The 23,574-nt window shown below is 40.1% G+C and overlaps 1 long non-coding RNA gene across 3 annotated transcripts; it reads left to right on the top strand.

Moving 5' to 3' along the window:
* The first annotated feature begins 8,334 nt into the window (after positions 1–8,334).
* Positions 8,335–11,572, top strand: LOC109774067 (uncharacterized). 3 transcript variants are annotated; one of them, XR_002235477.4, is made up of 5 exons: positions 8,342–8,526; positions 9,520–9,984; positions 10,089–10,150; positions 11,173–11,233; positions 11,330–11,572. It is a non-coding gene; the product is annotated as an uncharacterized lncRNA (long non-coding RNA). The 3 variants fall into 3 exon arrangements; XR_005753659.3 differs by having other exon boundaries at positions 8,335–8,526; positions 9,520–10,150; XR_005753660.3 differs by having other exon boundaries at positions 8,341–8,573; positions 9,520–10,150.
* The last annotated feature ends 12,002 nt before the right edge of the window (positions 11,573–23,574 follow it).

Genomic DNA, 23,574 nt, shown 5'->3' with positions numbered 1-23,574 from the left:
AGATACAAGTAACAATCATGTCAGCAACAATCCAATCAATCGAAGTAAATGAAGAAGAGTTGGTGATGCGCGCTGATTCCTCCAGCTAGGTTATACTTCCCATCTGCAAGAGTTTCTCCGGGATGATTCGTCGATCTAGTGTCGAAGTGTACGACACATTTGGAGTATCTACGCTTTCCGATCCGGAGGTTCTCCAGTGCTCCATAGACTAGCACGAAGAACTATAGAAAACCTAGCGGAAGAAGCAACTTACTAGTGTCCGATCCAGAATCAATCTAGACCGAGAAAGAGAGAGGGGTGGCGCAGGGCAAAGGTGTGCAACCTTTGGCCTTGGTGTCAGGGGCGGAGCTGGAGCTAATCTTACCCTGATGCACCACTTAACCATGGGAAAAAATTTCAAGCCTGGATGCTGTGTTTCATAGCTTGTAATACGGATTACTAAACATAATAGAAGTCTATTTATAAAAACAAAATGCAACAGTCAAACTGCTTAATATAATGCTAAACAAATGACAAAATTATTTGAAAAGGTCTAGCATTCTCAAATTAAAACACATCATCACATATCAAGGTTCATTAACCTAAAATATAAAAACTGGAATCAAATTTTCAAGTAGAACATAATAAAATGCCCAAATCAAAGTACTTAAATTTGCTAAAATTTTAAAAACTACCTTTAGTATAATCTAGTCCTCCAAGCCATGAAATACCCAACCACGTGATCATTGATGACATTTTCCGTTTCTTCTTTCTCCACATAACAAATAGCATCATCACTTAATACTCTATCAATCTCCCTTTGCCGGGATCACATTGAATCTCCCCCTCCCAATTCATAATAAGGAATAAAATAAGGTTTAATCCACTAGCCATAATTTCACACATACAATTGTCGCAACCTAAAAAATATTTAGGACAAACAACACAGAAAAGAGTTAAATTCGAACCAAGAGATGCCTGTAATCCAGACAAAATAAATAAATAAAAATAAAAGCACATTGCTATGTGAGGAAGAGAAATTTACGACGCGGCACGTGGTCGCTGCAGTATTAAGCGTCAGGCAAGGCGGCCGCTGCTGCGCGTACGTTCGGATCGATTAGGAACAGATCCGTGCTGCCGGCTGCTTCAGATCGTTAGGACTAGATGCTGCAGCGCGTACGTTCGGATCTATCAGGAACGGATCCGTGCTGTCTCGAATCTTTCGGAACTGATCGATTTGAATCTGATTGATCGTATCGTCGCCGCGCTCGGGACAGAACACAGAACAGGAGATGAGGAGATGGGATTTGTTTGTTTTTTCGAGTGGAAGACGCGGGATGAATAGCTGGCTTCGTGCGTGCACTTTTTTTTTTGTTTCAGAGAAAGGCTTCGTGCGTGCGTCAAGGCAAGGCCTGCGAGCGTGTATACGTGAGACGTGGGCAGCTGGTTCAAAGGGGGTCCTGTAGCACTCTTGCTGGCCCACCCTGATGCACCGGGCCAAATACCTGATATTTAGCACTAATTTTTTTTCGGACCCTGTAGCCTGTGCCACAGGCTCAGCTCAAAGAGCTCCGCCCCTGCTTGGTGTGTCCCTCTAGGGGCACCCCCCACCTATATTTATAGGTGGAGGGGCAAAGGAGGCTACCGACTTTGGGAGGAAGCCCTCCTTGGGTAGGCTGACCAGGAGGTGGAGTCCTCCTAGGACCCCCTTCTAGATTTCCTTGCCCCTAAGTTTCCCCCGGGGCTAGCCAAATCGGACCCGTGTGGCGCCTTGCCCCCCACTCCACCAGGGGTTCGACCCGCTAGGGACTCTCTAGAATATTCTGGAAGTAACTGGAACATTTTACTCTTTCGTAAGCTTTCAGGGTCTTCCAAGACATTTCAGGGAATTCCGGGACGCTCCCATGCAAAACTGGGACACTCTCGGGACCTTCCGAAACACTTCTAGGATCATAAAGAACACTTCCGGAGCACATTTTCTCATTCTCCATTATTTTCTAGTTATCTTACTTACTGCTACTCGTTAAGTTTGTGAGCTTACAGGTTCGGTAATATACGGACACACCCGGAACACCTCCCATTCAATAATTATCCGCGGGATCAGGACACCCATAATAAGTCCCTATTAATGAAGATATGTATCCAGCAAACCTTTCATTACCATATACAATCCTGCTTTCCTCCATACGTTATAAAACCTAAGGTGAGACTTTTATGGTATTCATACGATCAACTACTTGATCGCTATACCTAGTTATCCTTGTTAACGGGTTGTACTCTTTTATCGTTTCCATATTCCGATGTCCCCACATCTTAGCCACTATGCTTAGCCAAGCGATGATGAACACTGTAATATTGAGTGTGTCCAGAGTGTATCTTTCCATCACTTGAGGGGCAAATCTCGGTCTTGACACAATGAACACCATAACATATATTTTTGGCATATCCAAATTACCTCTATGATCACTCAGTTATGTAGTGACACTTTGCTACCCCAAAGTAACCATCCGATATTTGGGTATACGATTTCTCATCGTCTAAGGACCCAAGTAAACGTTAACATTTTATATGAAAATACCGACAACAAATTAATGACGTGATCTCACAGTATTTCGTAAGTTTGGTCTATTCAACACTGTTGTTACCCTAAAAATGTGTTCTCATTATATCTGGCATCCTTGTTACAATAAAAATGCAAATTGTTAGGAAAACGAAACTATCAACAATACACGAGCTAGTCCAGAGGCCTAACTAGGGATCTGATCCGTGTTTACATTTGCACAAATGCAAATAGGTTTTCCTCCGAATCTTGCATTCAAGTATCATGCAATTATAGCAAAAAATAAATAAAACTTTTTTTAGGGAAAAAAATTAAACTTAATGAACACACCCGAAGATCCTTTTTTTAAGGGAGATGTCATGGACCACACCCGAAGCAAAGTCGCGCCAGCAGGAACCGAAGATGCATTAACGGTGGGGGACGTAGTGCTGCAATCCTTGCCGCTTTGCCTAGGTGCCACATTGTGCCGCCGGGAAGAGCCCGGTACCTTGCCTCCATCGATCTCCGTTGCTCCTGGAAGGAGAAGGCCGCCGACAGACAAGATCGATGCATGTTCCACCTTGTCGCCAACGCGACATCTCGCCTCGCAGAACTGCTTGATTCCTAACGCTACCATGCGAAAGAACATGTCCCGCCACTGCCAACCATGCACCAACGAGCTTTGCTCGGCAGTGTTTCCCGGCGGCAGCGAGGGGAGGAGGGGGCAGCGGCGGCGACTTCTAGGGTTTCATGAATGGCAATCACATTACTGATTGTGAGACATACGGTATCTCAAATGATTATGTATCATACGTATGCTAGCTTGATTATCATTGGCTTGTTTGTACTGGAGAACAACCTATACTTCAGCATTTAAAAAAATGCACTACGTCGTTTACAGAGTATATATAATAATGAGAGAGAAATCTGCCCGTGATCTCGTAAGTCGATCATGTAGTCGTGATCCTGTAAGTTGGTCATACTGCCACGTCTTTACCCGAAAAACTGCATGCAGTCCGTCCACTAGATGTATAATATAAGAACACAATATTCAGACTTTTGGACCTATTAAGTGGTCCATGTTGATCGAGTTCAGCACTCTCTTGTAGATCTTGAGGGATCTCATATCTTCAAGTCAACTCTCAAGCTGCCTCATGACGTTCATTAGTCAAAGCACTAAGTAATGTTCGACTGCTCGTCATGTTTTGCATCTTTGAGCCCGGTGTCATGTGTGCCACCTGCATGCATGGGCGAGTTACCTAAACATATGTAGCCGTCCAAGCATACGACCTCCAACTAATTAACATGCTGGCGTCCACTCACAACCAACGTAATAAGCTACGAAAAAACTACAGAACAATGCCGTGGTTAACTGCAAAGATGTTGACTTCCCACGCTACATAGCTATAAACAAGTTCTAGAGGGCCGCCGGATGACACAATCACGCCATCAAAGAGCAGTGTTGTCGTTGTTTCACCGACGGAGAGAGAAACCAGAAACCATGGAGGGCGGGTGTGGCCTCTCCGGCTGCGTGGAACATGGTAAGTCACACAACGCCGAGTCAATGCAGCTGGCATGCTGCCCATAACCCAAGACACCGGATTGCAACTGGGAATGCCACTGCCGCCTCTCACGTGGATCGAAGGGCGACATATCCGACACCACTCAGAGCATGGCCAATGCATAGCCCAGGTCGATGTCCCGTATGACATATATGATCGGATGTCAGGAGAAATAGATTCGGATGGTGTAGCGGGAACCTCAGCAGGAGGCGGGTGCTTGGGAAAAAAAGTGTGATCCAGTGTGAAAAGCTGAAAAAGTTGAAGTGAAGAATAAAGATGTATGACATGCATGTGTATTGCTTGATGAGACCCACTAGTGGTAGCTTGCGTTGAGGAAAAAAAATCAATGTAGATGACCCAACCTACTTTTTCTCATGAGGCATCTTTATCCATATGCCATCATAGTTCATGCCCTTCAACAAAGGAGGGGGGACGTCAAAGATGTTGTCAACATCAATCGGATGCAGCAAGGGTCTGATTTTCACCTATGGGGCAACACATTTAGGGCATGGCCAACGCGCTGCACCAACGTGCTACTCCACGGGTTCAGCTCGGCTCAGACTTTGCAACTCAGGTTCGGGTGATGCTCTGCGGGGCGAGCGGTCTCTTGCAGAGTAGTTAGCTGGTCCATGCAAAAAGAAAGAAAGAAAAAGGAAGGAAGAGAGGGGAAAGGTGAAGAGAGAGAGAGGGTGGACAACAATGGAAGAAGAAGGAGATGGGAAGGAAATTACTGATGTGGTTCACTGAAATGGGTCTAGCTATGTTTGCCTCTGTTGAGTGATGAAAAATATAAATGGTAGCTTTAGTACTTTAGGTATAAGTGCAGGGTCGTCGACGGGAAAATTCATTGTTTTGACCCCGTTTTAAAACTTCAGCACGATCTGACCCCACTTTGCAAAAAAATCACGATCTGACCCTTTTTCCTACCACCACTGCTCTCGGCAGTAGGGTAGCACATGCTACCGCCAAGGCACCGTCACACCCGTCCGGTGCGAACAATACCCTACCGCCATGGTCCTTGGCGGTAGGGACATGCATTCAATTATTATAGGGGCATGCAAAGTGGCGGAGCTACACAAAAATAGTTGGGCAGGCTAGGCAAACAAGTGCGCATTCTTTTTCAAAATTACCATGAATCGTGCTACTTCAATAGACATGAGTCAGTCTCTACTGCTCCATGGTTGGCGTCATGCAAATCTGTAACGGAATGAAGCGTAGAGGGGATTAGGGGCTTAGATGGTGTCTGCCAGTAGCCCGGGCCTGCATATGAAAGAAAAAACATACAGATCCTGGACGGGCCACGACCACTTTGGCCTTGCCGTAGCTCCGCCACTGGGCATGCATGCAATAAATAAAGGCAAAGACCCTACCGCCAAGGACCATGGCGGTAGGGTAGCACATGCTACCGCCAAGGCGCCATCACACCCGTTTGGTGCAACAATACCCCTACCGCCATGGTCCTTGGCGGTAGGGACATGCATGCAATTATTATAGGGGCATGCATGCAATAAACGAAGGCAAAGACCCTACCGTCAAGGACCATGACGGTAGGGTAACACAACCTACCGCCAAGGACCATGGTGATAGGGTCTTTTCCACGTTAAACGTGCGTGACGACACAGGTAAGTCCGACCACCAGAGACCCAGGCGGTAGGCTGTGTTATGCTACTGCCGAGGCCAATAGTGGTAGGAAAAGGATCAGATCTCAATTTGTTTTGAAAGCGGGGTCAGATCGTGCGGAAGTTTCAAAAAGGATCAAAACAGTGAATCTGGCCTCGACATGGGTGTGCGAGGTGAGCTACCCCCCCCCCAAATCCGCTATCCCTACTATGTCTCTTTAGTTTCAGTCTATGCTAGAACTTGTAGGGAGAGGTAGTGTCCATTCCGCTTTCAATTTTTCGTTTCTACTCTGCGTATTTGAATCTATCATCTATCTGCTGGAAGTCGCAAGCATTACCATGAATGAAAGCTCATGCTCTGCCTTCCATCGTGGGGACGAAGACGACAGAAGGAAGGAAGAACAGTTATGGCCTTAGGCCTGGTAAACTGATAAAGCAATCAGTAAGTCCATAGGTGTTTTGTTGTAAGGGAATTAGCTGGCCTTCGACAGGTGTGTGCGAGGTGAGCGACCGGACCCCCCCCCCCCCCCACACACACACACACAAAAGTAGGGCCCGCAAATCCTCTATCTCTACTATGTCTCTTTAGTTTCAGTTTGTGCTAGAACTTGTAGGGAGAGGTAGGGCGTCCATTCCGCTTTCAATTTTCCTTTCTACTCTGCGTATTTGAATCTATCTGCTGGAAGTCACAAGCGTTACCATGAATGAAAGCTTCTGCTCTGCCTTCCATCATGGGGAGGAAGACGGCAGCAGGAAGGAAGAACTGTTATTTGGGCCTTAGGCCTGATAAACTGATAAAGCAATTGGTAAGTCCATAGGTGTTTTGTTGGAAGGGAATTAGCGGGGCCTTTGACAGGTGTGTGTCCCTACTGAGGGAGTCCTGGATTGAGGGGTCCTCAGGCTGCCGGCCTATCTCTCATGGGCCGGACAGGATGGGCCGCACTGTGTCCGGACAGAAGACCTTTTGTGCCTTGGTGTGTACCCCAAGACAAGATGGAAGATTCGGCATGTTTATTCCTTTCCTTGTAACCGACCATGTGTACCCTATCACCCCTGGTGTCTACATAAACCAGAGGGTTTAGGCCGTAGAAGGAAGAAGAACAACCATCGTCCTACCAGTTAGGGTTTAGTTCATCTGATCTCGTGGTAGATCGACTCTGTAATCCTCATATACACAAGCAATATAATCAAGCAGCACGTAGGGTTTTACCTCTTAGAGAGGGCCCGAACCTGGGTAAACATCGTGTCCCTAGTCCCTTGTTCCCCATTGATCCAAGATCGACAGCTTGGAACCCCTTACCCGAGATCCACCGGTTCTGACACCGACACCTACTATGTCTCTTTAGTTTCAGTTTGTGCTAGAACTTGTAGGGGGAGGTAGGGCGTCCATTCCGCTTTCAACTTTTCATTTCTACTCTGTGAATTTGAATCTATTTGCTGGAAATTGTAAGCGCCGCCATGAATGAAAGGTCCTGCTCAGCCTTCCATCGCGGGGAGGAAAATGATAGAAGGAAGTATTAACCGTTATTTGGGACTTGGGCCTTAGGCCTGGTAAACTAATAAAGCAATCGGTAAGTCCATATGCTATACCGTGAATAAGGTGTTACCAAGAGATTTCATTGTAATTCTTAGTCATAGGAGTTACTTTATATTTTCTTGGATTTTAGATTCAAATCAGTGTATCTATAATTGTTATGAGTATGAATAAAACTACAGGTGTTTCTAAAAAAAGGTGTTTTGTTGGAAGGGAATTAGCTGCTTGGAAACCTAGGGAGCGAGGAGGAAAGCGGCGTCGGGCGTCTAGCTGAGCATGATGACGTCTAGCGGTCGGAGGGACGTGTCCGACATCCTCCTATATTTTGTTGGAGACATGAATGATATGGCGAATTGGTGATCTAGAGGTAGTTTTTCCATGCGAAGATCTTGTCCGGTATGGAACTTGCATTCGGTGCTTTTGCAGACGGCCTCATTGTATTCTCCTAGCTTAATATAAGAGCCTTTTTCCTAGTCATGTTTTGAATGCAAAGACTCGCAGATCTCACCTGCCGTCTCAATTTTTTGAAATATAGTTTACCTATTATCAAGTTTCTCGTATGAACATGAGTTTTGGTGTGGAAAGAAAAACTACTGCCGGTGCCGGCCAGAGTGGTTTAAAGTCTTGATGTTGTATTCTACCATGGAGATAAAAAAAAATTGCGAAACTATCATGAAGATAATTGTTGTGTTCTAGTATAGCAATGTTAATTCTATGAAATCATTGGATGATTTGACCAACGGGCGTTGAAGCATTTGAATAACGGTTGTGCTAATTCTCGGTCGATTGGGAATTAGCTATGTCTCAGTCGACGAGATTTATTATATAATTTGATTGATCTGTGTGTTCCTCGATGATGTATTCTCTCGTCCAAATGTACTGGACTTTGTCCTAGTGGGTAGATGGGCAGAGCGTGCCTTGGGAGCTCCTAACGGGCGCCTTCAGCGCTGGTTCCCGTTCTGGCGCCCACACGCCCGCGAACTGGGCCGGCCCAGCTTGCCTCGTTCGCTTGTTCCACTTCTGCTCGTTTGCTCCCCTCGCTCCCTCGTTCATTCTCCGGCAGATCCTATTTGACGCTCGTTAGCGTCAAATTGTCGTGCCTTCGCTGAAGCGAGCGTTTAGACGGGCCGGCCTTTTTCTCCTATTCCCTTCTCCTTCTCCGCTTCCTTCTTCGCTCTATTCTGTTTCTTTCTTTATCGTCTCCCTTCCTCGCTTCCTTCTTCTCTCTTTCTTCGCTATCCACCGGCCGGCGTTTCCTCTTCGCGGAATTGGTTGTCGCCATGGATGCCCAAGGTTCGTTGTGCCTCTCCCATCCTTTCCATGGCGGATTAGCGAAGCAGGTTATTGTTATGGTCCCGATCCTATTAGGTCTACGTAGTAGTTTGCGATTAGGGTTTTGGATCGATGAGAGAGGTGGATGGTGTTGTGTAGCTGGATGGTGTGATTAGGGTTTCGGATCGATTTTACAGATGGATGGTAGGGTTTCTTTCAATTTGGTAGGAATTGCTTTGATTTGGTTGGAATTCCTCCCTGTTTCTTGACCCCTAGATCAATCTGGTGCTCTTTTTTTGGTAGGGATTCGTTTGATCTGTTAGGGATTGTTTTGATTTGGTTGTATTTCCTCCCTGTTTGTTAACCCATATCATTCCGGTGCTCTTTTTTTGGTACGGATTCGTTTGATCTGTTATAGATTGTTTTGATGGTTGTATTTCCTCCCTGTTTCTTTCCTAGATCAATCTGGTGTTGTGGGCTACCTGAACCTAGAATTGGAGTAGATTAAATGTGTTGCCAAAGCAATCGCTGTATCATAGTTATTAGTTAATTTATGTGGAAGGTGAATCATAGTGTTAATTTCATACAGGAATTTTCCTTTTCCTCGGCATGATTTATGTGCAAATTTTCGTTAAGGAAAAATTATGTGCAATCTGACTATGACTTATGTACTTTTTGTTTGGGAGAAAACGTGGAAACAGTGTTTGGTTTACACAATCTGACCATGACTTATTTCACTATTTTCTTTAGCAGAGTTTGCGCTGTATAGTATCAACTACTTAAAAATGGTTTCAATTAACATGTTAATTGCCTATTTGTTTCTTAAGTAATCGCCTTTCATTTTTAAAATATTATTTGTTAGCATTTCATATATATATATATATATATATATATATATATATATATATATATATATATATATATTTCTTGCGCTATCTTCATTTCGGTGTCGTATACTGAAATTCCTTCTTTATGTTTCCATTTTTTTATACCTGCCTCTCTTTGTTTTTCTAGGCCAAAATGTTCCTGTACGGTCCAGTGCGACTTTCCAGTCACGGTTTTCTACTCTTCGTTGGGCCAAAGCTGTTGATAAGATGTCTCCTTTTTAGAGAAGCTTTATGTCAGACTAATTCAAACATCTTCTGAATGTGCGCGCACATGTGATTGTGCCCATGGATTTGCTGCAATGGTTAGCAAAACATATGCGCTATGGTTAAGTAGGCATTTTCGAGCACAACAACAAAGTCATTCATATCACCCGAGATATGGTTGACATATGCACTATGGAAGAACAATATGGTCCGGTTGGCTACCTGAGTCTAGAATTAGAGTAGATCGAGTGAAATTTGAAAGCAAAACCTGTCAATCTGAACACTGGTTGGTGCTTGGATGTGTTTCGTTCTCACAAATTTGGCAGTTCTCATGTGATGATGTTCTTCCATAGTTAGTGAAGTTTGGTCCCCAAATAGTATGTGCAAGGTGATTCATAGTGTTATTTGGTTAAGCAATTTTCCTTATTCCGCATGGGTGCTATTTTTTCAATCATTCTCAATCTGAACATGATATATGTCTTCCATATGCAGTGAAGTTTGGTCCCATATTTTTATGAGAAAAGGTGACAGAGTGATGTTTCCTTTTGTGCTAGGTGATATTCTAATTTTTATTGTCTTTTGCAGAGTTTGCCCTGCAGAATATCATCTACTTAAGCATGGTTCTAATTAACTTGTTATTCTGTGTATTTGTTTCTTAATTAATCAACTTTCAGCGTAAACAGAAATTGTTTTTGTTTATTAACATTCCAACATTTGTTCATCATCTATTAAACTTATTCACATTCTGTTCAACTAAATTCATAAAGAATGAACAATGACAATTCTTAAGAGTTCATTCGTTCCATTTTTTTGTTTAACCTATTAAAATCTATTGTTCAATTTTGGCAGGCATTGAACATTTTTAATGTATGTTGAACATTTTTTGAATACGCATTGAACGTTTTGTGTATTCTATGCTGAACAATTTTTTAATACACATTGAACATTTTTGTGTAATATAAGCTGAACAAAAATTCAAATACACAGTGAACTTTTGTAGTATCCGTTGAACATATTCTTAATATCCGAGAACATTTTCATAATGCATAGTTAATATTTTTTCTGAAATATACCATGAACAATTTTGTAATATACGATGAACATTTTTGTGTAAAAAATGGAACATTTGTTTTTAATAGGTTAAACTGAAAAAAACAAATTTGAACATTTGTTAAACAACTTTTATTCATTGCCTGACTTTTTTTTCAATATATTTACATATCTCTTTTTTGTTCAATTTGTTAACAAAAAAGATGTTCAACTACTTGTTTATGGTTGAACAATTGTTTATTAAACCTGTTTCAATCGGTTCAACATTTTTTAAACAAATTCTTGTTCATTCCATTTTTTAAACTTGTTCATTAAAATGGTTCATCTACTTTTATTATTAAAGAAATTCGTGAGAAGTTCTTATATCACATAGTCAATTGTAAAGACAATGAAATTCAACTACCACTGGTGAAATCATTCCTGCAGCAACATGTACACATTAATCTTATTCAACATTTACAGCAATAGAGGGTTGTTAGATATGATTTTGTGGCCTAACTTTATTTAATTTCTTTCTATTCTTCAGGGATTCCGCATATTCAAATGAATCTCATGAGGAACATATTTTCCTTGGAAATACAGTAGTGGTACATGCCTACTTTCGCTGATACTACGAGTAATCTTTTTTCTTCGCACTTGATAATTTTGTTTTCAATAACTAAACATAAATTAAATTGTTACAGGTGCACAGAGACATGGATGAACAGATGTACAAGTGGACAAGAATTACAAATGCAAAGAGAGCCAACAAATATATGCCCACTCGTGAAACTACTTTTTTCTTTGAGAACATTTATTCCATTTTGTAGCAAATTGTGCCAAAACAATGCTTTTGCTGATTCTTTTTGTCTCTGAATATTGTTCAACACAAGAATTTACCCTTCACTTTATTCTTTAATTATATATATACACTGAACATTTGTTTTTTTCCTGATTCTGTTTACTGTTCAGATTACTAGAAAATATGTTGCTGCAAATTCAGAAACAACAATTAGTACAAATTCTTGTACTAAAAGTTGATGAAAAAGTTGTTTTTAGTAGAAATTCAGAAACAAAAATCTATGAAACAGTCACTTTTTAGTACAAATTCTTGTACTAAAATTTGTTGATTCTTTTTATTATTCTCAGGTCTGCATTTAACATTGTACAAATTCAGAAACAAAATTATTGTGCAAACTTTTTAAACAACTGAAACAGCCACGAAACAGTTCAGGAAACAGCCACGAAAAGCTACAGGAAACAGCAACGAAAATGTTCAGGAAGCAGCGTAGACGTGTTTTTTTTTAGAATTCGGAAGCAGTGTACACGTACACGAAGCAGTATGGAAACAGCCACAACAGCCTTCGAATTAACAAACGAGGGAAGCTTAGTTAACGGGCCGCGAACAAGCAGCCCGCAAACAACCTCTATCAGCGAAACCTCCTCAACTTGACGCTCGCGAGCGTCGAGCAGGAGCTCTCTCATTCTCCCTCGATCGCCTAGTTCGCTCCCCTGGATCGGTCAAGTATTGACTTTTGATGAAAAAAAATCGAAAAAATTGAAAAATTTCGTGAATTCAAGAATTTTCATAAAACTTGAAAGAAAGTCCAGGAACTTATAAAAAAGTTCACGAATTTGAAAAAAAGTTCATTAACAAAGAAAAATCGATTTTGAAAAAATGAAAATCTTAAATATGCGAACAAATGTTTCAAAAATCATACGCAAATTTCGAATATTCCTTTTCTTTTAAACGTGAACTATGTTTTTCAAAAACAGAACAAATTTCGAAATTTGAATACTTTTTTTGTACTGTGAACAATTTTTAGAAAGCGAATTTAGAATACACATTGAACATTTCTCTTAGTACGGGGTGAACATTATTCAAAGAAACACTGAACATTTTTTTTAAATACGCTGAACTTTTTTTCAATACATGCTGAACAAAATTTATCTACACGATGAACATTTTTTAGACACACTGAACATTTTTTCAATGTATGGTGAACAATATTCAAATACACATAGAATATTTTTTTAAATACGATGAACTCCTTTTGAATGCATGCTTAACAAAAATTCTATACATGATGAACATTTTTTTATACACACTGAACATTTTTTCAATGTATGGTGAACATTTTTCTTCAATACAGTGAACAAAAATTTGGAATTCAGAACTATTTTTGAAACGTGAACAAAATTCGAAAACATGAACAACAGTTGGAATTTCGAAAAACATTTTCTGAAAAGTCAAACGAATTTCGAAAAATCTGAACATATTTTGGATATTGAAAATAGTTCATCCAATTCGAAAAAATGAACTTTTTTCAAATTCGAATTTGAAAAAGAGTTCATCGATTTTGAAAAAACTTTCATCAAATTCAAAAAAGTTCATCGATTTTGAAAAAAGTTCACCAATTTTAACAAAAGTTTATTCAACTTGAAAAATGTTTAGGACTTTGAAAAAACGTTCGCGCATTTAAGAAAATAAAAAGAAAAGGAAAAAAGGAACCAGAAAAAAAGCCTAGAAATCACGAAGCCGTGGTAAACTGGTTTGGGGGGCTCCCGCGGCCTAGGTAATAAAAACAGCGGGAAGAAGTCAATAGACACATGCGGTAGGATCTCCTGCTGGTCAGTGCGCTGCTTTACCAACTGAGAGATCGCTAGTTCGATACCTCGCTTAGGAAATTGAATTTTTTCTGCAGTTTTGAACCAGAAAAAAAAAAAGACACGGGCCGGCCCAGCGCGGCGCGAGGGGTATGCGCCCGTTTGCGGTTATTGAAGAAACGGGCGCTTAAGGCGCCCGTTAGGAAATGCCGCGTGCCTTCACTGGCTTTGCTTTCGTATCCGGGCCATGGGCTGTGGCTTGCGGTCCTTTCCATTCTTTTCTGTTTTTTTCTCATAGGTCACCCATGTAAATTCTTTTGTACTGCTAAAAAGAAAGTAAATTCTTTTATATTTTTTGTTTTTATTGGGCTTGTGTGTATAGCAGGAAGCTCATTGGGGCAGGCCACTCTGTGTATACACGTACCTTTTTCCCTTATATATTTTTTCTTTTATATGTTAATGTATTTATTTATCAATTTATTGTTATTAAGGTCTTTTCACTTTTATTTCCATTTTTTCTTTAATTATTTTCCTATTTTAGAGAAAATGGAACATCTAAATTTTGTAGAATAGACATTTCGACAAGCATGAACGATTTTTACTGCCACTTTTTTTATGTATTTTTCACATGGATTTTTGTTTCATTTGCTTATTTGTATGTTGCCCATTCTTTTGATAATTTTTATTTTGTCACATCATTTATTACAAAAAATATATTTTCATCATGTTTATATGCTTTTTTTCTATGTTAGACTGACAGAGAAGCAACTGCTTTTTTTACTTTTATTTTCTACTAAAAATATCTTGATGTCCGTTACGCACAACTGCAATTATTGTAACCCATGTGTAATTACAAGGGGTACAACACGTGTGCAACTACATGCATCCAAATCCACATGCGACCGGAAGGGTTACAACGCGTCCACACCTGCGATGAGGTGTGTGTGGCGATGAGACAGGAAACATGTCTGATATGAGGAATTTCATGTTTTAACCATTTATTTTGTATTTTTTTGAATTATCTTATTTCACATCTAGTGAAATATATGCATTTTTTACTTTTATGGAAAAATTGCCCGTTGATGAGGTAGTCTTTTTTATTTCTCTTTTCAAACCTTTTCCTTGCTAACGACATTATTCTTGCTACTTTTTAGTTTTTCTATTTGAAAATATGACCATCTGGTTGCACAATTGCCCCCGACTACAACTGCATGTTTCCAACGTGACTGTAATTGGTGTTTTGTCATGGGAGGGAGAAGTTGCATGTCTATCACTAGGCATACAACTACAGGCATCGTGCCCCAAGTGCAACTGCATGTCTTCAAGGCGATTGCAACTCTGTGGTGTTTCGCCAGGGAAGTGCAGTTGGATGCCTGCCAGTAGTCACACAATTGTAAGTGTCGCCTGGACTACAACTCTGTGGTGCTTTGTAGTTGCATGTCTTCACTAGGCATGCAACTACAAGTGTCGCGCCCCGACTGCAATTGCATGTCTTGAATGAGACTGTGACTAGGTGTTTTGTTAGAGAGGGGAAGTTGCATGTTTGTCGGCAGGCATGCAACTATAAGTGTCGGGCCCAACTGCACGTATGTGGTGTTTTATTAGGGGAGGTAGTTGCATATTTGTCAGTAAGCATGCAACTACAAGTGTGACCCTCGATTACAAGGTTGTGGTGTTTTATTAGTGGAATGGGGTTCGCCGCTAGGCACTATAACACCCCAAATTTCTAACCATGTTTTTATTAAGTAAAATTTTGACATGAATAAAATTTTGAATTATACTAGGTCTTTTATTAATTTCAAAAATCTTTTCTGTTTTCTGTTTACCAAAATCCTTCCCTCCATATAGCAATTTTTTTTAAATAGTGTGTTTGAAATTTTTTCTTAATAATTTCATTCACCTTTTAAATTCAGTAGGAAATATTTTCATAATAAAATTTGCCCAACATAATTCTTTTAATAGCATTTTCATACTTTGAAACGCTCATGTTGTGCTAAAACTATTTCAAATAATTATTTTAAAACTCCACGAATGGAGAGGTCCTCTCATGCTTATAGATCACTTTCATGCAAAATTCCATCATGGTCTTTTGAAACTTTTGAGCAAACCATTCCCTTTTCATTTATGTCCCATCCTTAAGTTATAACTACAACCCTATTTTTCCTTGCCCCAAATAATTCTGAAATCTTTCCATCTCATAGTCCTTCCAACCAAACCAGTAAGTCCAGAATATCACCCCCATTTTCTGTTTGGAAGTCCATCAAATAGTTCCCTGGAGTTTCGGTCCAGAAGTGAATTCCACCAAAACTTGCACTTGCAAGTTATTCAATCTGTCCATACAACCTTTTCCATCATCCTTACCATCCAATGAGACGTCATTCTGCCAAGTCTCACAACCAGAAGAATTTTCTAAATAGCCCTTGCATTTTGTCAAACACCTTGTGGGTCTCACAAATTTTTTGCAACTCCTAATTTGTGAATGGAACCAGATCATTTGACCAAACCACCATGTCCATCACTCCTACCAGACTACGTTTTGCCACGATACCAAATATTAGATACATTGGACCACCCTAGGGCACCTTGGCATTTGGTCGAACATGTTGTGTTCATGCACAGAGCGCGACCAGAGCATGCGTATTGCACCGCGCTGACACCGAGCTCCTGTCGCTCTATTGCTGCTTCTCTCGCTCACCCTAGCCCTCTCCCTGGTCATCAGATATTAGCTACTTCCAATTCTCAAGTACGATCATAATGCTCCCTAGTTGGTGCTTTATAAGAGAATATGGAGACTCAAATAAAAATAAAAATTTCATAAAAGTAAATAGATAGGCCCTTCGCAGAGGGAAGCAGAGATTTGTAGAGGTGCCAGAGCTCAAAGCTTAAATTGAGAGAATAAAAATATTTTGAGAGGCATGTTTTTCCCGTCAACGAAAACGACCGAGTAATTCCTAACACTTTCCATGCTAGATATATCATAGGCGGTTCCCAAACAGAAAATAAAGTTTATTTCTTTTTCCACCATACTTTCACACTCCACGGCTATCATCCATACCAACACTTTCCAGGGAATTTATTATTTGACAACATAAAGTAAATTTCTTTTTTCGTTCCGGGACTAGGCATCCCTATTACCGCCGTACTCTCGTGCAATGACAAGTGAATAAACACTCATATTGAGAATAATACATGTAGCATGGAAAATATTGGCCACCCCTGCCGCTTCATGAGCGGTACGGGCACACAAAAAGGAAATGCATTTTGAAAATTATAGATGGCACATACAAATTTACTTAGAACGGCACAGAAATACCGCATATAGGTAGGTATGATGGGCTCATATGGCAAAACTGGTTTTAAGGATTTTGGATGCACGAGTAGTATTTCTACTTAGTACAAGTGGAGGCTAGCAAAAAGATTGAGAAGCAACCAACCAAGAAACGAAAATTCTCATAAACGAGCATTAAGCATAACTAACACCGAATAATGCACCACAAGTAGGATGTAATTGCATTGCATAACTATTGACTTTCATGTTTGCATAGGGAATCACAAACCTTAACACCAATATTCTAACTAAAGCATAATTACTCAGCAACATGACTCATATATTACTATCATCATATCTCAAAACTATTACAAAGAATCAAGTTTACTTTGTCCAATGATCTTCATGAAAGTTTTTATTATATCCCTCTTGAATATCTATCACTTTGGGACTAATTTCATATGTTAGAATTGCTTTTGATAAGCTCAAACAAATTTAAGTGAAGAACATGAGCATAAAAGTTTTCATCTCTCAAAATAATATAAGTGAAACATGAGAGAATTTCTTCAAAATTTTACTAACTCTCAAATAAAACTAAGTGAAGCATGAGCGTATTTCTTCAAAAATATTAAAGCACACCGTTCTCAAAAAGATATAAGTGAAGCACTAGAGCAATTCCATTGCTCAAAAAATTTAAGTGAAGCACAAAGAGCAATTCCAACAAATCATAGCATAATTTTGGCTCTCTCAGATAGGTGTGTCCAACAAGGATACTTGTGACAAACTAAAAAGCAAAACAAGAAAAGACTCATATAATACAAGACGCTCCAAGCAAAACTCATGATATGTGACGAATATTAATATAGCTCCAAGAAAAATTACCGATGGTCGTTAGAAGAAAGAGGGGATGCCTTCTGGGGTATCCCCAAGCTTAGTTGCTTGGTTTTCCTTGAATATTAACTTGGGGTGCCATGGGGCATCCCCAAGCTTAGGCTCTTTTCACTCTGTATTCCTTCATCCATCGTGATCTCACCCAAAACTTGAAAACTTCAATCACACAAAACTTAACAAAACCTTCGTGAGATCCGTTACTATAAGAAAATCAATCTTTACTTTAAGTACTGTTGCAAACCCATTCAAATTTTATTATTGCATTATACCTACCGTATTCTAACTTTACCATGGCTTATATCCTCCAATACAAACCATAGATTCATCAAAATAAGCACGCAATGCAACGAACTGTCAAAAACAGAACAGTCTGTAAAAACTCGAATTGTTCTCATACTTCTGTAACTTAAAAAACTCTGAAAAATTAGGAAAACATAGGCAATTTTTATATAAATCTTGTGTTAAAAATTCATAAGCTTTCGTCGCTTCTGCAAAATTTAAAAATTCTGCTACTTGACGCAAAAGTTTCTGTTTTTCAACAAGATCAAATCAACTATCACCCAACATGATCCCAAAGCCTTTACTTGGCACAAACACTAATTAAAACATAAAAAAAGAATCGTAACAGTAGCATAATTATGAAAACACTCAAGAACATAAAGAAAAGGAGAGAAAACAAATTATCTTATTCATTGGGTTGCCTCCGAACAAGCTCTTTCTTTATAGCCATTAAGATAGACTTGAGATTTCAATGATGCTCACATGAAAGATAGCAATTGAAACACGAAGTGAGCATCATGTAGCATGTGAAAAACAAGTTTAAGTCTAACATACTTCCTATGCATAGGCATTTTATAAGCAAACAAATTATCAAGACAAGAAATATTTAGCGTATGCAAGGGAGAAGAATAAAACATTGACAATCTCAACATAATGAGAGGAAATTTAATAACATGAAAATTTCTACAACAATATTTTCCTCTCTCGTAATAATTACATGTAGGATTATAATAAAATTCAATAATAAAACTATCTTATAAAATTTTCTCTTCATGATCCACATGCATAAATTTTTTACAATCTTCCAAGATAGTGGGATTAACATCAACTAAAGTCATGACCTCTCCAAACCCACTTTCATCAAAAATTTCATAAGATTGAACACTCTCTAAATATGTGAGATTATTTTTACCTAAAGTTGACGCTCTTCTAGACCCACTTTCAATATTATTGCAAACATTATTATCAATGCCATATTCATCACGAGGCTTAAATAAATTTACAAGATCATAAGAATCATTATCACCCCAGTCATGATGATTGCAATAAGTAGTGGACATAGCAATATTAGCATCCCCAAGCTTGAGGTTTTGCATATTCTTAGCACAATTGACATTAATAGAATTTATAGTAACATCATTGCAATCATGCTTTTCATTCAAGGAGCTATCATGAATCACTTTATAAATGTATTTGTTTAACACTTCATCAGAATTTTCAGATTCATGAATCTCAACCAAAACTTCATAAAGATAATCTAGTGAACTCAATTCACTATCAATTGGTTCATCATAATTGGATCTTTTGAAAATATTAGCAAGTGGATGAGGATCCATGTCAATAGATTTCTAGCAAGCAAAGATGCAAGCAAATAGAAGGCACATGGTAACACAAGTAAAGATAGCAAACAAACAAAGAGGCAAACAGAAAAGAAGGCAAATATTTTTGTGCTTTTTGCAAAAACATTTTAGAAGTGGGGGAGATGAAAACGATGATGTCTCCCTGGCAATGGCGCCAGAAATTCCTTTTGATGCGGCTTGAAACTGCGTCGGTATTTCCCCAAAGAGGAAGGGATGATGCAGTACAACTACGATAGGTATTTTCCTCAGTTGTGAAACCAAGGTATCAATCCAGTAGGAGAACCAAGCAACGCTATGTAAATGGTACCTGCACACAAAGAACAAATACTTGCAACTCGACGCGTAAGACAGGTTGTCAATCCCTCTACGGTAAAAAGATAGATTGATTTGTGATAGATTGGATAAATAGATCATGCAAAAACATGAAATAAAATAGATTAAAAAAAGCGCAGCAAGGTATTTTTTGGTTTTTGAATAATAGATCTGAAAACTAATGCGGCAAAAGATAGATCGGAAAGCAAATATGATAAAAAAATACACCCGGGGGGCGTAGATTTCACTAGTGGCTTCTCTCGAGAAAATATCATACGGTGGGTAAAGAAATTATTGTTGGGCAATTGATAGAAGAACAAATAATTATGACGATATCTAAGGCAATGATCAATATATAGGCATCAGTCCAAGATTAGTAGACCTACTCATGTCTGCATCTACTACTATTCTCCACACATCGATCGCTATCCAGCATGCATCTAGTGTATTAAGTTCATGGAGAAACGGAGTAATGCAATAAGAACGATGACATGATGTAGATAATATCTATTCATGTAGGAATAGATCCCATCTTGTTATCCTTAATAGCAACGATACATACGTGCCTCGCTACCCTCTCTGTCACTGGGTGAGGACACAGTAAGATCGAACCCATCACAAAGCACCTCTTCGCATTGCAAGAAAAATTGATCTAGTTGGCCTAACTAAACCAACTAAACCAAAGATTCGAAGAAGAAATACGAGACTATAAATAATCATGCATATAAGAGATCAAAGAAGACTCAAATAATATTCATGAATATAGATCTGATCATAAACTCAAACTTCATTGGATCCCAACAAACATACCGCAAAAAGTCATTACATCAAATAGATCTCCAAGGGACCATTGTATTGAGAATCAAAAAGAGAGAAGAAGTCATCTAGCTACTGCCTATGGACCCATAGGTCTATGGTGAACTACTCACGCATCATTGGAGAGGCACCAATGAGAATGATGAACCCCTCTGTGATCGTGTCCCCCTTCGGCAGAGTGCCGGAATAGGCTCTAGATTGGATCTCGTGGTTCTAGAACTTGCGGCGACTGGAATTGTTTTTCGCCGACTCCCCTAGGGTTTCTAGAATATTTGGGTATTTATAGAGCTGAGAGGCGGTGGAGGAGACTCCCGTGGTCCCCACAACCCATCAGGGCGCATCAGGGGCCTCTGGTGCGCCCTGGTGTCTTGTGAGCCCCACGCCCCCCAGGTGCTACCTTGGCTCCCAAGTTGTCTTCTAGTACAAAAAAATCTCCAAAAAAATTCGCTGCGTTTGGACTTCGTTTGATACTGATATTCTGCGAAGTAAAAACAAGCAAAAAACAACAACTGGCACTGGGCACTATGTCAATAGGTTAGTCCCAAAAAATGATATAAAGTTGCTATAAAATGATTGTAAAACATCGAAGAATGATAATATAACAGCATGGAACAATAAAAAATTATAGATACGTTGGAGACGTATCAATATGTATATCATTTTCATGGTCTAGCAAATATTGTTTTAAAGGATTGGTATGAGGAACATCAATAGAAGCAAGACCAATAACTTCATCCTTACACAATCAATATGTTTGTCGATGAAACTTAGAGAAAATGAATTCATGAGATACATCACCAAACCTAACTCTAACCTTTTCTTTAACACAATCAATTTCAACATTAAGGGTATTCAAGAAAGGTCTACCAAAAATAATGGGACAAAAATTATCTTGTTGTGAACCAAGTATTAAGAAATCAGTAGGGTATTTGATCTTACCACACAAGACTTCAACATCTCGGACAATCCCAAGTGGTGAAATAGTATCTCTATTTGCAAGCTTGATAGTAACATCAATATCTTCAATCTCAGCAGGTGCAATATCATTCAGGACTTCTTGATATTAACAGAACAGAATAACACTCACACTAGCACCCATATCACATAAACCAGGATAGCAATGATCTCCAATTTTAACAGAAACAATAGGCATGCCAACTACGAGCTTATTCGTATCTAACATATCTCGTTCATTGCAAACGGGTTTAGCAATTCTAGCAGCCTCATAACGGGGTCAAATTTAAACCACTTCTCCTCAGGGAGATCAACATGAGCAGCAAAAGATTCACAAAAAATAGCTAGTATCTTAGAGTCAAGTTCATATTTAGTACTAAACTTAGGAAAAACATCGATTTCCAAAAAGATTTTACACAATCAAACTCAATATTTACACTTGACTCTTTACCTTTGTCGAATCCCCAATCTTCATAGTTGCGTTTAATTCTTTCCAAAAGATTCCATTTGAATTCAATAGTTTTCTTCATAAAAGAACTAGTAGAAGAAGAATCAAGCATGGATTGACCATTATGAGAAAGCCAAGCATAAAAGTTCTGAATAATTATTTCTCTTGAGAGCTCATGATTGGGGCATATGTGCATCATGTACTTAAGCCTCCCCCAAACTTGAGCAATACTTTCTCCATCACGAGGCCAAAAATTATATGACAAATTTTATCTACCACCTGTAATGGCATATTTATCCCTTAGGTGTTTTGGTGATTGATGACAATGCATTTGTAGACTAATCGTGTGCATTGAGCATTTCAGACATATCATGACTAGGCACAAGACGATGTGGTGCCCCTCGAAGACTATTGAAGACGGTGTTTCTCTACGTTTCTTTTCGGTGGATTTGAGTCATAGGAAAGTCATACTATTAAGAGGGGGTCCGCGTTGGAAAGGTTTGGGTGGAATCAACACGTACACGTCTATTCCTTTTTGCTCCACCTTTCCTTTGGCTCTTTGGAGCATCCTCTGTTTCTCCGTGTCTCTGCAAAATGAGGGACTCCTAGTGTTGCTGTTTTAGGGCATGCGGTACTACTGCCCTTGGGAGCGGTAGTACCGCTGGCCCTTGCGGTAGTACCGGCCGCAGGCGCGGTAATACCGCAGGTGCTCACGGTAGTACCGCTCCTTGAGAGCGGTTGTACCGTGGCCTCTGGCCAGGCTCAGCTGGTCGAGCGGTTGTAGGGGCGGATGTAATCTTTTACATCCGCGCCCTACGCGGTAGTACCGTTCCTTGGGCGCGGTAGTACCATGAGCTCTGGCCATGCACAACAGCATGAACGAAAGTAGGAGCGGTAGTACCGCTCCAGGCTTGCAGTAGTACCGTGTTGGATTTTTTCCATAGATCGAAACTCAGCGGAAGTTGCCACGGATGTATTTTTATATGTCCGTGCCTTCCCAGTCCAGATCAACCCTGCCTTGCGGTAGTACCGCAAGGGGGAGCGGTAGTATCGTGCCAGCGGTTCTACCGCCCTCGGCTTCGTTGCCACAGGCTGGTCTAGCTCCTGCCGCGCCAGCGGTAGTACCGCAGTCCCGTGCGGTAGTACTGCTTGCCGGGTGCGGTAGTACCGCTCGTCGCGTGCTGAGTTAGTGGATAACGGTTGGATTTGTTCTATCACTATATAAGGGGAGTCTTCTTCTCCGAGTTGACCACCTCTTCCACCCCCAAGCTCCATTGTCTAAGCTCCATTTTCGCCCGATCTCTCTCCCTAGACAATCAAACTTGTTGATTTTCTAGGGATTGGTTGAGAAGGCCACGATCTACAATTCCACCAAGAGAAATTTGATTCCCCCCACTAATCCCTTGCAGATCTTGTTACTCTTGGGTGTTTGAGCATCCTAGATGGTTGAGGTCACCGCGGAGCCATATTCCATTGTGGTGAAGCTTCTTGGTGTTGTTGGGAGCCTCCAATTAAGTTGTGGAGATTGCCCCAACCTTGTTTGCACTACGGGAAACAGTTAATTTTTTGTCAGGAGGCGTCTTTGCCGTCAGCTTTTCGTCGGGCAGACGGCAAAGAAAGGGTTTGCCGTCATCAGCAGACGGCAAAGAAAAACTGATGGTAAAATAGACTTTGCCGTCTGTAAAAAAAAAACACAGACAGCAAATCGCTCACTTTGCCGTCTGCAAAAAAACACAGACGGCAAATCGGTCACTTTGCCATTTGCAAAGCAAAACACAGACGGCAAAGATCTTTGCCGTCTGCTTTTTTTTGTTACAGACGGCAAAGAGCATGTTTTGCCATCTATAATATAAAACACAAACGGCAAAGATATTACACACTGCAAAATATGCTCTTTGCCGTCTGTAATAGAAAACACAGACGGCAAAGAAGAAACACACCTCGCGGATCGATCTCCTGGATCGATGAGGTGGCATGATCCTTACCACTCGCTGTATCCCACATCTCTCGCAC

This window comes from Aegilops tauschii, chromosome 1 (assembly GCF_002575655.3).
Source record: "Aegilops tauschii subsp. strangulata cultivar AL8/78 chromosome 1, Aet v6.0, whole genome shotgun sequence".
NCBI lineage: Eukaryota > Viridiplantae > Streptophyta > Magnoliopsida > Poales > Poaceae > Aegilops > Aegilops tauschii.
The sequence above is the reverse complement of the archived record's forward strand: the minus strand, read 5'-3'. Positions and strand labels throughout refer to the sequence as shown.